General features: G+C 36.4%; 1 protein-coding gene across 11 annotated transcripts in view; it reads left to right on the top strand.

Annotated features, from left to right (window-relative positions):
• DLGAP1 (DLG associated protein 1) overlaps nt 1–13,030 on the top strand; it is a 402,341-nt gene that overhangs the window by 144,530 nt on the left and 244,781 nt on the right. For all 11 annotated transcript variants that reach the window (XM_038127588.1, XM_038127582.1, XM_038127579.1 and 8 more), the window contains one exon: nt 6,192–6,301. The gene's annotated coding sequence lies outside the window, so the exon portion shown is untranslated. The remainder of the gene's footprint in view (nt 1–6,191; nt 6,302–13,030) is intronic.

A 13,030-nucleotide genomic window follows, 5' to 3' on the forward strand; every position in this document is an offset into this window, starting at 1 on the left:
CTTCCACCCTTCCTTCCTTCCTTCCTTCCTTCCTTCCTTCCTTCCTTCCTTCCTTCCTTCCTTCCTTCCTTCCTTCCTTCCTTCCTTCCTTCCTTCCTTCCTTCCGCCACTTCCGCCACTTCCGCCACTTCTGCCACTTCCGCCACTTCCGCCACTTCCTTCCGCCACTTCCTTCCGCCACTTCCTTCCGCCACTTCCTTCCGCCACTTCCTTCCGCCACTTCCTTCCGCCACTTCCTTCCGCCACTTCCTTCCTTCCGCCACTCCCTTCCTTCCGCCACTTCCTTCCTTCCTTCCGCCACTTCCTTCCGCCACTTCCTTCCTTCCGCCACTTCCTTCCTTCCTCCCTCCCAGCAAGAGATCTGCTGACTGAGCTGTTAATGTGCTAACAAATTGGTATGCATGCACTATCAGCCCAGTTTCAACTGTCTTAATGGCATGAGCAATGGAACAAAACACATTAAAAAGTTTTATTAAATTTAGAGTTTTAAACTATTTCTGTTAAAATGCATTCTTGAGGTGGTGATAGATACAGAAAACTGTGGTTTTCTGATTTTTATTTTTTTTATTTGCCTCTGTTTGTAGTTTTCTGTCTGCTTTAGAGCCAAATTCTTAATTCACACTGCATGAAATATCTCACAGTGGGGTAGTCAGGTGAGGAGCTGTGGAAGCGTCTCCTTATTGAGAAAGAGGTTGGAATTATTAAGGTTTTATATAACTGATTCTTTCAGTTACAATGAAGAGCAAATTAAAACCATCTACCTCCAACTAGAATAGACTGCAGAACTTCCCGCTGGTGCTGATGCAGGAACATTTCATAGAGAATATTTTATTCCTCCTGTGGATTGATGTTGAGGGAAAGCCTATGCTTGGGATTTTTCCTTTATCTCATGTGCAGACTTATAACTCAGTTTCAAAAGCAATTAATATTTATGAGGCTGGGCTGAGAATAATACAACTGCAGTGAGACAGTGAAATGTCTGCCATTCACACAGTTCTGTATAGTGGTAAAAATACATATTTAAGTTTGAATTAATTAAATTGTATTTAATCCTTCCTCTGTCAGCTTGTAAACAACAGTGCATATCAATGCTAGTGTACATTGTTGGCAAGTGACATGTGCTGTCAGCATAATTTCAGACACATTTCATTTCTTGCATAGTGCTTATCACTAATACAGAACTTTAAACTTTTTCTCATTGGTGTGCCAGCTGCTAAAATCAGAAGGTTTTTCCAAGATGCAATTTTTTTGTGCTTTGTATTCAGAAACAATGGAATGCAAATAGCGATTGTGTAGTGACTTCCCAAGGCAGCCTAATTAAAAATCGCACTTTGCAGAGCCCTTTAATTGGCATTGATTTTAATCCTTCAGGTTAGCTTATTTTCAGTTTAAAGTGAAGAATCATCAAAAGACTGTGACTCTGTAATTGGTGGCAAATACAATCAGGCTAAAAGTGCTCATCTTCTCAGCCTGCCTTCCCGAGCAGGATGATGGAAGATATGAGCCGCTTATTATTGGCAACCTGGTGCTCCAGTTGTCTTGGGGAAAATAAGTGGTTTGCTCTGAGTATGAACAAAACCTTAATGTGTTATTATTACTGTAGATCAGGAGCTGAGCTGTAGACATTGAAATATTGCATTAATATTTGCTGTGCTTGGATTAGCTGAATTGGCAGTGCATTTAAGTAGGGACTTGGGCTTTCTTATTATTTACTTAATTATATTCGTAATTTACTGTGGCTGAGTACTCAGCATGATTTTTAATTGTCTGAGGGAGACTCTTAATTTTACAAATGAGGTTCAATAAATGTGTGTGATATTGCAGTCTTGGCTTTATAGGAAGAAGACTGAGTTTTCTGCTCAGTGCTAAGCTTTATGGTATTCCCATTACTACTACACTAGTGAGGTTGTAATTAAATTTTTAGAAGTTCATTTGCGTGTAGTTACTAGGCAATGCTAATTTCTGTGATTATTATTATTTTGCTATCATTTGGGTAGCAAATATATGAGGTTCCTGTCCAGTGCTTAAAAAGTAAAAAAATTGTTGATGCTAATGGCTTAATATGCACTAAATCATCATCTGAAAGAGGCCTCTTCTGAACATCTGAGGTTATCTGCCATTTGTCACCTCTGGTACTCACCCTCATTGAAAGGTTGCAGTGTATATAAAGCCCCTCTAAGTACAGCTTTGCAATGGAACAGATTTGGGTTGTTAATGTAGGTCAGTATCTTGATATTGTGTACAGAAAAATGGATAGTCATCCACCTTCACTGTGAATTCCTTTAACAAAATATAAGAAGAGATGAAAAAAAATAGTGAAAAGAAAAGCAGGCAAAAATTTCATCCATTTCCTTTACAGTATGTATTGTTAATTAAAAATTATGTGTACGAGTGTAAAGAAGCATCATTTAGAAGAGAAATCAAATGGTTTAGTAAGTAATAAAACACTTGAAGACTTGCCCTTCATTTCCTCATTGAAATTTGGTTTAATGATAATGATCACACTGTGAATTGGTGTTTTGCACAGGAATGGTAGAGATGTGATTAGAGTCTGTTTCTCAGACTCACAGATTCACAGAATAATTTACCTAGTAAGGAATGATAGGCAGTTATCAGATTGTGGAGGGTCTTGTTCAACCGAGTGTTCAGTATCTCCCATGATGGAGATGCCACAGCCTTCCTAGGCATCTGTTCTGGGTTATTCTTCGCTCCTGTTCTTTGCTACACTTTCTTCCATGTTTCTTTTTAACACAATCTATCTAAAAACACACACAAAAAAAAAATTACCATCAAGCTCAAAAGTATTTTTGTCCCATGCCCTGTTCCATGCATTGGACATCAAGAGAAAGAATATTCAGACATGTCAAACATATTCTCTTGGCCTTCTGATGTCTTGAACTTTGGGTCTTTCTGAGCTGCATGTTTCTAAACATTTCTAGTTAGCTGAATTGAGGAAATTTAATTTTCCCACACTTTACCTTCTCTTGGAAGGTATGATTTTATCCCCATGACCTACTGTGGCAGGAGTTCCACAGTAAAAATGCACTTTGCAGAAAGGGACATCCCCCTTTGTCTATTTGTTCAGCTTTATTTCTTTGGATGCCTTGTCAAGGCTGACATGGCACAGAAGGTAGATGGAGTTAAAGAATAAAGTAGGTATTTATTAAAAGGCCTCAGTGGATACACCTTGAGCAGTACAAGAGCTCAGCCAGGGCTACACCCAAGATGAACCCAAAATGGTCACAAAATGGACAACCAGTCCTGAGGTTTCTCAGTTTTATAAGTTCTGGTCCATTAGCATATTGTCCAATATTAATTGTTAATTACAGCTTTAGGTTATTAAGTCCCATCCTTCTTGTTTTTCTCTCTTCAGTCCACGTTGTTTATGCTCTTGGGCCTGAGATTGTCCTTGGTCCTCAGCTAGAAAAGAAATTGTTTTGTCTACCTACTCTGTGGAGAGAGCTTACTATCTCTAATACGAAGCTCAGAACTACACACTAAAGCAGTGTAGAATGTGAAAAATCTAAAAGATAAAACCTGAGACATCATTTTTATGATGTGACTCTTAATCAGCTTGATTTAATGTCGTGTGGTTGTTTTCATAATCTTCCATGATTCAATTTTCTCTTTTTTTGTATTGTTACTCTATTCATTTGTCCCTCACGCAGGAGTCATTCTGTACGCTCCATCATCATCCTGCTTTTTTGTGAACCTCTTCTGGTTGTACCTCTCCAATTAAATAAAAAATAGGGAAAGTGGTCAGAGAAGGCTAGCATGCATAGACATGCACAAATAAGAAAGACCGAAACAGATGAAGAATTAAAGGAATTTTTAAACTCTTAAGTCAATGTTGATTTAGTTTGGGCTGTTGACATAGATAGTGCCCTACAGAATCTGAAGCACAGTAGTCCATGTCCATCTCTGAAAACTCTGTCATATATACTTAGATGTTTGCAGAAAGTTACTTTCAAATTTTCTCTTTTTTACACTTCAGGCAGTGGCTTACAGTATGCTTAACACTTGGGTGCTGCAGGTGATACCTTTACATTGCCTGCCTTCAGTGTCCCTGTCATCACTAAATACATCTGACAAGTTAAAATGTCTCTTATCCAAACTAAGTCTGTCAGCTAAGAGAAACCCATCTGAGCCCAGCTTCAGCAAGGTTCTCAACCAAATCTTCAAGCATGGGAGTTTCAGTGGGTTCAGAGAAGTCCTCACAACCCAAGGCTCCTCCTAAAGACAGGGAGGATTTGCTCCTTTAGAGATTTATGTTTGTAAGCTCCCTAAAGAGATGTTATAAAAAAAAAAAAATCAATCCAGTTTACTTACTACAATTAAATATACTCAATCAATTTTATAGTCTCACGGAAAATCTGAAATGCTTATGATGTAGTCAATATTATAGGCAAATTAAAGCCTTCCTGAAAAGAGATCCTGTCAACAGGAAAGCCGTGCATTTCTGAAATAATTTAAAAGCAGTTTCTAGTTCTGTACCTCTCTCGATCCCACTGCCAATCTGATAGTTTTATCATCTCATTTTCCTACTTTGAACATATTTTCTCCCACTTCTGACAAAAAAAAAAACCCTGTACAACCTACTAAGAAAGACCAACTGTAGAGAAAGAACTGTAAATTTAAATTTAGAATTAAGAAGAAATACACTAAAGATAGTTACATACCTCAAGGGAGAGGCAGGCCCTCAAAGCCAGCTCTACACAAAGTGCTGTCATTGGAGTATTAGTACTAAAAACACTACGATGTTTCTATCCTGACAATAATGTCAGAGACTCTGAACCAGTGTCAGAATTTCATTTATCTTTGAAACAGGACTCACAATAAATATAAATAAAGTAACAAAGAGGAGGCTGCAGTTGTCATCTGTTTGACTGCTTTAGAGGTCAAGGAATTCCCAGGAAAAATCACCTCTTGTGTACAGAGGCTATTCCTGTCCTCTTAGTGGTTACTTCAAAGAATTTCAGTCCAAAGCTTGATGTTTTACTACGATGTGCATCCTGCTTCCAAAGGAATTCATTTATGGAAGCTTTTTTAGCCTGTGGGAAGTGGGACATCAGACTCTGATTGGGTTGGTCTCTTCTAGTTTTATAAGCATGAGTTTGTAATATTTTCAGGTTATTTTTGCTCTGAAAATTTTTACTTGCTTTTTCTGACAACTAGCTCCCAAAGGTTAACTGTGGTATGGAAAGGTATTTCTCTGAATATCAAGTGATTAAAATAACTTAAGAACATATCAAACAAGTTATTGTAGTGATAAATCTTCAGTATAGTCCAAGGCTAGTATCAAAGCACCCTTATCTGTCAATTTATTTTCTTTTAATAGGCTTTACAGTAAAATTTTGATTTGGGATGTTAACTGCGTTTACAAGACAAAATATTCACACTTGTTCTAGCCTGTACTTTCATATTGTTCCCATGAAAAAAGACAGAATAAAATAGGCTAGACCTTTAGGTGATCAGAAACAAAACTTAAATAGTGAGATGACTCATAGAGAACAAATATAGAACACAGAGGAAAGCCATTTATTTCTGTTAGCCTCAGTAAGTAGTACTGGAGAAATAAGAGGGAAAAACCTGTATGTAATTTTGCTTACAAGAGAGAGAAAATGGCTTATAAATAAGTATTTTCAGTTTATGTAATTTTAAAAAAACATATATTTGAATGTGCAGTGGCTTCCCATTGCAATTTTGTCCACTACCCATCGAATGCTGGTGTGGGAAGCACCATGTATGCAGCAGGGTGGTTCAGGTTTTCTCACCATTCCTCTCTGCTTTTCCAGACACGGGCAGCAGGATTCCATGGTGTTTTGTGTAGAGTGAGAAATTTTGTGAAAGGGAGTGAGTGGGGGAGAGGTGGCTTGCAGAGATTTACTGAGGCAATCACATGTACCAATCTTGGTATCTTTTGGTCAAAGAACCAACAAACATTCATGAATTGTGCAGGGAGAGTAAGAAGGTTGACATGGCACCACGAATGCAGCATTATGCAATCAAAATATTATTTTCTTGTTGTGAGAAGGAGAGTTTGGAACTATGTGAAAACTTTGCCATGGAGCATTGTTGTGCAGCATTTCAACATTGCTGTGATTTTTAATTAATAGATTCTTGCCATGTTAATAATTTTATCTTGTTTCAGGCTAGTAGTTTTTAACTCTTACACTTTGATTTTGTTTCAGAACAGTCAAGCATCAAGTATTGGAACTGACATCTGAATTAAAGAGGGTGCAAAAAATCTCTTCTCTCTTTAACTATTGAAACAACTAAAATGGAAAACTGACTAAAAGAGGTGAGTCCTTTTCTCTGATCATTCTCCTTGATCTCTCTCTGCATTGCTCTTATTAATTTTCTCCACATCTGCCTCCTGCAAAGGCAGGGATGATTGCAAACTCTCAACTGCTTTAATGGAAGTAAAGGTAGCTAGAAAATTACACATATGATAGCCTATCTTTGTATTTAAGTAGTTATGCTGGCTGAGAGCTCTGTCAATATTGGGTGTCTTTGAATATTGTGGTGAATGATTTTTACAAGTCGGATATTAATGTAGAAATGTATCTAATAATTGATGTAATGTAGAAATTTATATAATATAAACTTAATATAAACTTAAATGATGAGTAGAGCTCCATAGAGCTAGATACACCAGAGCTCTGGAGAGAGTGTAAGGAGTGTAAGAGGAAGGATTGATTTGGCCTAGAGGAATGTAACAAAGGGGAAAGGTCAGAGAAAAAAATAAGGTACAGAAGACAAGCATGGCAAGGGGTTGCAGCATCTTGGAAGCAACATTGAAATGGCCTAGAAAAGCTCTGGTAGGGAAAGAACTTCCTTTTCCACACTTTCCACAGATATTTTTACTTGGGGTTTTTTTCCTGTTTGTTTTGGTTTGGTTTTGTTTTTTTACACTGAGAGAGACCTGATAGGACATACTGAAGAGAAGCTGACCTCTAGCCTCTGGAACAGAAATGGAATAGCAGTGAAATGCCTACATATAGTGAATTATTGGTATTTCCCAATGTTAATCATACTGAGAAAAATTGAAATCCGTTCCATATCCTATTTCTTTATGACCACATGAAGACTTAAACATATATGCACTAGAAACAGGGAGAGTTTTAATGTTTTTTTTAAATGGTGGTCATTCTGCCTATGATTTGGTATTATCATAAATGTAACTCTTAGAACTATATTCGACTCACAACAGTTCAGTTACATGCAATTTAATTGTAATGTTAAAGAGTTATGTTAATCATATAATTGGTTATGGGTATTTTAGTTTAGTTAGGTATGATGCTGTACTTCAATTTGTAAATTTCCCTGAGCGGGGAATCAGTTTTAGAAACATTTTACATCTTGCATGAAACATTTTACATCATAAGAATATGCCTTGCGTCACTCCAGAGTGATCATTTTCATTGTTTTCCATTGGTGCAAAAAATTTCAATGGATTCCTCACTTAAAAAATGTAATTTCTTACAAATAGAATGCTATCTAATCATCCAGCAGCTTTGTATTTTAGTAAATGTATTTTAAGAGGAGAAAGAAGCAAAGTGTTGAAACATTTCCATTGCTATAAAATGTATCCATGATGATTTATTATATGTGGGATATATATGGATATAGATAGAGATATAGATATGATTCTGCATGTTATATATGTAGTATACGTATGTATTTATACATTGCAAGTATGTATTTGTAAGGTACATACAAGCTACATACAAAAAGTAGGATTTGGAACTAGTTTGTATCTTCTGACAATGTGAAATAGATCAGTTCAGCTAACTGTGCCTCAGTTTGGCCTTCTGTAGAGCTCTGACACTTTATTGAAAAGGTGACATAAGGTTTGCAATGGTGTGATTTTTCCCAAGCAAAAGTTGTATTTTTACCTTAGGAATTAGTTTTTCACAGTAATACATTTGCTTATCATTTACATATATTTATATGCATTTTCATACACACAAAAAAACCCCACCCTATCCCCTTAGCTTCTGGTATCTTGGGTAAAAGAAAACGTTATGTCAATGAAGAAGGTATTTTGATTAGTGGTACATTTATTAGAAGAACAGAGTGTGGTCCACTTATTTTCCTCAGGAATATATTGACAATATAATTTAAAAGTGACTCGATGGCCCTTGTAAGTCCCTTCCAACTCAAACTATTCTGTGATTCTGTGAATATAATGTTACTCTTCTGTTGTGAATTTTGTTGAAGAGAAATGCAGACAGAATTTAAAGAAGCCATTAAATCAAGATATGTTTATCATCAGGGAGAACATGACTAGGCTTTGAAAAAGTCAAATAAAGAGAATCTATATGAAATGTGTTAGGGATGTGGAAGAAATTGAACTTTAATGAGACCAAACAAAAGGAATATAATTGATCTTCTGCAGTGAGAATGTATTGAAGTAATTTAAACCTTAAGGTCCTCTTGTCTTAGTGGGAGACAGGGTAGCGGATGTTTTGTATGATCTAATTATGCGGAAGTCTCAGGCTCTGCAAAATATTCTTCCTTAGGGGGAAAGGACACAAGACAAAGAGAACAAATTACCAGTTGAAAGATATGATGATCTTTGATGCAGTACAAGGGGAAGCATAAGGTATTTTACTAATATTCCTGGTGTGAAAGTTACAGCTGTAATGAGAAAAATTAGAAAATTGCCTCAAGTAAAACACACTGAGAAGGCAGAAAAGCTTGGATGAGGCAAAGATACTGCAATCAAATATAAAGAAAAAAACATTTCTAGTGAAAATTGAAAAAAAAAATTGATTATGATTTGCTTGAGGTATTTTGAAGAAAAATTTCGGCAGGACTTCTTATTACAGCTTAATAGCAATTCCCTGAGCAGTTATAGAAAGCTATGAATCAGAGAAAAGAAACTAAACTGACTGTGAGATAGACAAGTGATTTGTCTGTCTATTAGATAAATAGAAAGACGTTTCAAATCAAAATTCAAATTTTACATATTCCTACTTCCTCCTCTACTTATGGGAAAACCAGGCATCAAAATTAAAGATAGGGACAACTCTTTTAAGTATTTTTGCATCCAGAACAAGTTGGAAGTCCAGGGAATATCCATAATGTTTTGGGATGATCTGGATACTGACATCTCCTGGACAATTACTAGCTTTGTGTATCTTAGTGACAACAATAATTTCATAAATCTGACAAACCATCTGTGTAGGCATAATGGAAAATGGAGATACAGAACCACAGAATCACAGAATGGCTTTTGCTGAACAGGACCTTAAAGATCCTTAAGTTCCAGCACCTAATATAAATGTGAAGAAAAGAAAAAAAAAACTGCAGATAGAGAGGTGCTGGGATGCAAAGCCAAATATTGAATCAAAAGCTTCATTACTGTTATAAGTAAGGAAACAGTCATTAACAACTAAAAACTACAGAGTCTTATCTTTGAGTTATAAAAATTGTCATGAATGTGCTTATATAAGTAAAATATGTAAGTTAGAGGAAAAAAAATAAAGAGAAAGGTTGATGTTTGATATAGCTAAGGACACAGACTTTTTTTCTGTGTCTGTCTGAAAAAAAAGTCCTTTCATCACAGCTAGTAAAAATAGAAGATAATTCCTCACATCTCCAATCAATTTTGTATCAAAATTTATTTCAGACATGTATCTTTTGTCTCCTGCTTTTTACAGTTGGTATGATCTATATACTTGTTGACTGAATTAGAGACAAAGGTGTGGTACTTCTTCCTTTGAAATCTAGGCTAGCCTTTCTTTTTGGTGGAAGATAGGCTATTGGTGCAGGAAATTGACCCTACTTGCCCTAAGACTATTTCCTACAGTTGGCTTTAACTTCTGTAAAAATAGAGAAATTTTGTAACATTCAGATCAGTTATTTTTTTACAGTCTTTAAAGCATTACTACATTACACCTGCAGAATTTAAACAGAATAATAAAAAATTGTTCTTATTTATGCTTTAATACAAACAATATCAAGGTACTCAACAAAATATTTTTCTTTATTTTTAAATAATTAGTTTTTATTTAAAATATTCATTTATCTGCTTCATAGTATTTAAATAAAAAAGTAAGCAGGTTGATAAACACAGATGAATAGTCTCTGGAAAAGGGAGATGAAGCAACTTCAGAATATCATTGCCTGGTTCCCAGCCCACCTCCCATTGCCTTGACAAATATGACATTGTAGAAGACAGGCGAAGAAGTGGGGCCAAATTCCTAAGCATCTCAGTCCTTTTTATTTATTCTACCTCTTCCTATTAATCCAATGGAATGCTAAGTGATCCTTCAATTTTGAAACACCTGTCCTTTTGACTATCTTTTCCTCAAGTGAAAGTCCCAGCCAAAATAGAGATGCATGTGAGAGCATGACTGCTGAGTGACATCCCTGAGGCAAGGACAGTGCTAGAGATAGGTACCATTCTTGTAAGGTCTCTCAGATCAGTTCATCCCTAGCTCAGGAAATACCAGAATTATTCAACCTTTTTAGGCTTTCCTATACTTCTCTTTAGCCATCTACTGCCACTGTGGTTTATGCCAGTGGCTCAAAGAGCCTTTGAATTCACTCAGAATGGCTATTTTTGGATGTGCACACTACTGGAAGTGGATGCCTGTAAGAAGCTTTTATGGTTGGACAAAAAGTAATGACACCATTAACTCTGAGAAATGGAATACTCCTTTTATTGCTGTCATTCTCTTCCAGTAAAAAATTTCAAGTTGAGCACAGTGGGAAATCCAATTTACTCCCATGGTATAAAATCATATTCCTGAAATAATTCACCACTGTTAGAAACAAACCAATGTGTGGAACTGGCACTGGTTTTTTAGGCTGATGCAGGGAGAGATGCTTTTCTTTGGTCTGCATTGCACATCATAAGCAGACACAGGCACAGTGATAAATATCTCACCATCTCCTGATGGCTTCATGGAATCAGGGACTGCACATTTATGCTCACACCACAAAGGTTATAGGAAGCACATCTGTCCTTATATGGTTGTCCTTTGTATTTTTATATGATTATAACAACTACATCAAAAACATAATAAAAAAATATGATTCAGATAATCCTCTTAGTTCAGGGTTGCAGGGATGGAACTGGCACTGTGCAAAATAAAAAGATATATTTGTTCTTACTGGATAGTGGAAGTATGGCCAAAATATGTTAGTAGCCTCTTCTGGCACACTGGGTGATACAAAATTATGGTCTCCTGAAAGCTTTATTTTATATGAAACTCTGCCATATGGCTGTTACTTTAAACTTTGCTACAATCTGTTTTATTTCTATTGTATAGTTTCTACTAACCTTTTGTTTCCCTGCCTTTTCCTGCCAGCCCTTTTAGCTACAGCCTGCGCGCTGCAGACACAGTTTAAAAAAGCTGTTTAATGATTTGGGGAAGGGACAGTATAGTGGTGGGTCACACTTGGGCCATGGCAAAGAATTCTAGTATTCAGGGCTTGTGTGCTTGAGAGAGACCCCAGTCATGTTTGGATGCAGGGACTCTGTTCTCAAGACCAAAGGAAAAGAAACCAACATTTTAACAAACCATCATTCATCAAGAACAAAACATATAAACATGCATATTATTGAAGCTTTCTGAATTGTCTTTGCTCTTAAAGCATGGATTTCTCTGAGCACGTTGATGAAGTTTAATATAGGCTAGAAATTTCATCGTACTGTTGTTATTTTAGAAATGAGGAGAAATATTTCAGTGTAGTGAAATCAGTACAAGGAAATACTTTGCACATCATTTTTATAAGCTGCCCAATAAATTATTTGAACAACTAAAATTCTGATCTTGCAAATCCTGGAAATCAGGACAGTGAAAGAAAATAAAAAAATCATCAAAAGTAAAGTATGGAAATAGTTCAGAAAGAGGTGAAGTGATAAATACAGAGGAGGGTAAGTTGCTTAAAAATTTTGGGCGAAATTGTACATAAAGTATTATTCTGTGTGTATGTCCTGTATCTATATAAACAAATGTTTTGCTTAAGAATTAGACAGTACAAGAATAAAGGAGCATAGAACAGGGATGTGATCCCATAAATCAAAACTTTGAAAAGGTGTTTGAGGGCATGGTACATTACTAGCTGTAACAGGATTCTGCAGGTGGCAGGTTAAGGCACTACTCAGGTCTTATTTATGTATTTCATGTATTTACTAATACATGAAGGCCACCTTTCTGTTCCAAACATGGCCACTCCAGGACATACTTGGTTAAGGTGCTCATGCTTGAAGAAATTGTTGAAAATTGGAGATACTTTGGGAGAAACCACAAGATTGGTTCAAATGAGACGAAAAATAATGGATGTTTTGATTCAGTATTGGGGGAGGGGCTGGAGTCAGAAAGCTTTTCCTCTGTTGCCTGTGGAAGGCAAGAAAATATTGACCTTCTGAGACTCACAAGTATGACAAAAAAGATCCAGTACATGGAAATTAAACCTCAAAATGGAAGCAGAGTGCATATTTTAAACAGAAGTAAATACACGTTGGAACAATTTACTAAGCACAGTTGTGGATTCTTGTAACTTAAAAGATTTCATTTGGAATTAAGTCTAGGATTGCTGAAGCAATTCAGGGAATTAGATGCTCAAACATCCTTGAAATGTACTCATTAAATTCTCCAAGATCTCTTGGGTTCCTCTAGAAATGCAGCAGAGCTAAAAGCATCTGATTCAGAAGTGGGACTTGATGGAAGGCACTGTGAAGTAGTATCAGACAGTTTCTGTAATGTTACACAGCAGGTTAGACTGCACTGTCCCAGTGGCCTCTTTTATTCGCAGTCAGTGTGTTTGTTTATTTGTGTGTAGGAGCAGAAAAAAAAGTGTTCTGATCTAATAGGAGCTACTTGAGGTTGCTGTTGAAGTACTTGCACCCTATCTGTTTAATAAGATGGCTGTGATTCACAAGTATTGCAGTAGAATGTTATTTCACCTCCATTCTACTGCTTGTAGGGAAAAGATTGTAAGACCAGGCCTGTGTGCAGAGATGGCATGGACATGGCAGCTAAGGAGCTGCTCCGTGTCTTTTGGGCTTTCA

The sequence above is a fragment of the Motacilla alba genome, chromosome 2 (assembly GCF_015832195.1).
Source record: "Motacilla alba alba isolate MOTALB_02 chromosome 2, Motacilla_alba_V1.0_pri, whole genome shotgun sequence".
NCBI classification, from domain to species: domain Eukaryota; kingdom Metazoa; phylum Chordata; class Aves; order Passeriformes; family Motacillidae; genus Motacilla; species Motacilla alba.